Source organism: Danio rerio, chromosome 15 (assembly GCF_052040795.2).
Source record: "Danio rerio strain M-AB ecotype USA chromosome 15, GRCz13ab, whole genome shotgun sequence".
NCBI lineage: Eukaryota > Metazoa > Chordata > Actinopteri > Cypriniformes > Danionidae > Danio > Danio rerio.
Window position 1 is genome coordinate 30,406,335 of NC_141035.1, and position 3,024 is coordinate 30,409,358.

Sequence of the window (3,024 nt, forward strand, 5' to 3'; positions counted from 1 at the left end):
AAAGATGTCAATAAAACAGCTTGTCACTTGACGTTAAATATACCTGAGGAAAGTAATTCACTCTTTATAACCTGTTTGTGTGAATAGAATCTTTGGAGAAGAGTATATTGCTGCAATCATGAATATATTGTTGTTCAAGTTTTTCATACTTGAATGAAAGATGAACTGTACTGTATAGCACAACTTGCTGAAATATCAAATATCTTATGGTTTTGCACAATTACAATTTAAAAAAGAATTGTGAAACAACTTGTCAACTGAAGTTACATTTACCACAGGAAAGTCATTCAGTGTCTGTAGCTTATTTGTTCGCTAGAAATAGAAACTTTAGAGTCAATGATGGAATAGCATATTGTTGTTTGAGAAACATGAATGAACATGAAAATATAAGTTTAATGATATCCATTTTACTTGCTGAAAAGTATAATTACCCATGTACATGCACAATCAGTGTTTCAACTGTGAAAAGATAAAACTTGTCACCAGTGTGTGTGTTTGTGTGTGTGTGGATGGGGTTCAGTGTTTTGAGGGATTTAGTGGCTATTTTAATATGCAGCTAATAATATTTCAAAACATTTCAATCTGAATTGTGTTCATTTGAATAAAATGTTTAATGGCATATAAAAAATTCAGATTTATTCAATTACAATTGTCAATTATTCAAATCAACACAAATCAAATTCTGATTGTTTTGGCATATTATTAGCTCCATATTTTAGAGATTACTGTAGGTCAAACTATACAAATAATGAGTCTGATTTTACTTTTTTTAGGCTACATGCAGATATGAACACATTTTTAAAAGAAACGAGTTTTGTGAATACTTAAGATGTTTATCAGTGCTCTGGAACTGCCAGTTTCAGACTGTTGAATGACAGTTGAATTTCCTATGGTTGACGCGATTGAATGCATCATAGTCATATAAACCCTTATAAGGGTATAAATAAATTTATATATAAATATATATAAATAAATAAAAAAACATCAAAACAATTTGATCATCAAACAACATTTGTTTGAAATAGATTCTTTATAGGAGAATACATAGTGCTGGTACAACTTATTGCAAGTATATAATCTCCCATCAGAGTGTCACGATCACCAGCGATCCAGCCTGTGTAGTTCGCTGGTAAACACACAGTTATGCATAGAACTACAAATCTGCCATTAAATGGACTACAAGATCTAGTCATGCACCACTCACACACCATCCCTAGATCCCCATGATTGTAGACAGACACAGCTGAAGCTATTCATGAACAGATTACAAGGACTATTTATACAGCGCACACACACACTTCAGTGCTGAGTCTTGTTGTACTGTTTGTGAACTTACAACGCATTCCATATGTTTTGTGTTTTTGAACCTTGCTTTGTTTTTTTTGTTTACGTTGCCCGCTGCCTGCCTGTACTGACCATCTGCCTACATACATCTGTTTGCCTCTGTGTTGACCAGTGCTTGCCTGACCATTCGTGTTAATAAACCTGCGTTTGGATCCGTATTCCATTGTCAGCGTCCCGTTCATGTTACACAGAGATTACGAAAGACGTCAGTCATCTGACGTTACATTTACCTCAGTAAAAATTACTTAATGTCTGTCAGTCATCCATTTGCTACAGGAATATGAACTTTGGAAAAAAGCACATTGCTTATCATAGCATATTATCTTAGTCATATTGTCATCTGTAGGCCATTTTCGAGTCGTAATAGCAGCCACTTTGCTGTGCATGATTTATAGTTTGGAGTAGAAACACAATAATTACACTATTAGAAAGCAGATATAAGACTTTCATTCACTACAAAACATTGAGAATGATAGAGCAGGAAACAAATTATCATATCCAAAGAAACCTTTTACCATAGCCCTGGATATATGAATTAATTTAGAGGGTTTTGCCCAATTAAAATAGTAAGAGTCTGTATTAACCGTAGTCCCCGTTCTCCTCCACACAAACAGAACTCTATCAATAGGATGAAGATTGTGCGATGAACAGGGTTTAGCTCTTTAGCTACAATCATAGGACATTTCCAAATTATCACTCAAAATGACAGAGGGAATGGGCGCAGGTGACCCCCGAAACAATCGCCCTCATTCAAGCCCGTCTCCCGCCTCCACCCACAATTAATCCCAGCAAACATGTTTGATTGAATCTTTTCAAGCAAATCCTTCGCTCAGGCTTTTGTTAGTTCACTTCTTGTCAACATCCATTAAAATATGCTTTTAATTCTTACGCCCGCCATCTCCGAAGATATGAAAAAACGGGAGAGGAAACAAAAAGGAGGGGGAAAAAAAAGTAGCAGCAAGCGATCCCACCGTCTTCAACTTTAATCAACTGTATGCTGGCATTCCCCCCCCTCCCCATAATAATATGCTGTTTGGGATTCAGTAGGCAGGCTCCACATCAATCATTCCCCAGAATTTTTTTTTCCTGCGCTGCAATAAATATGCAAATGAGGAGAAGCCAGTCACTGGTAATTTCAAGCTCAGCTCACTAGTGGTAAAAAAGGACACGAATTTATTAATTGCCATCGGCCAAAGGAATCCTATTTCTGTGGGCATTGATTACAAAGAGGCATGAGTGATTATCGGGAATGCTGTGGGCTCCGCGCCGCACCACAAGGGGGACGCTTTGGAGAAAAAAGAGCAGATTATCACATCCGCCGCCACAATAGAAATCCTGACATTACGCTCCTCGGCATGAGGCAAAGGGCCTGCGTGAACGCTACGGTTAGGGTAGAGATTTAATTGTAAACTATTCTTGTGATAAATGACATAAAGATGTGGAAATGTGGGTATACATATGCTGCGCTCATTGACTCTGTGCACATTGACTGGCTGTCATTCATTCCACTGAATCCACAACTGGCTTAACTAATGTAAGATCATGCTATTTGTAAATATTGCGCCTATACCAGAGATGCCCAAACAAGGGCCCGCAGGACAAAGTTGGCCCATACTAACCTTTAATTTGGCCTACCATCCCATTTGAGAAGATGAAGAGATTGATGTGGTTGGGGTGATT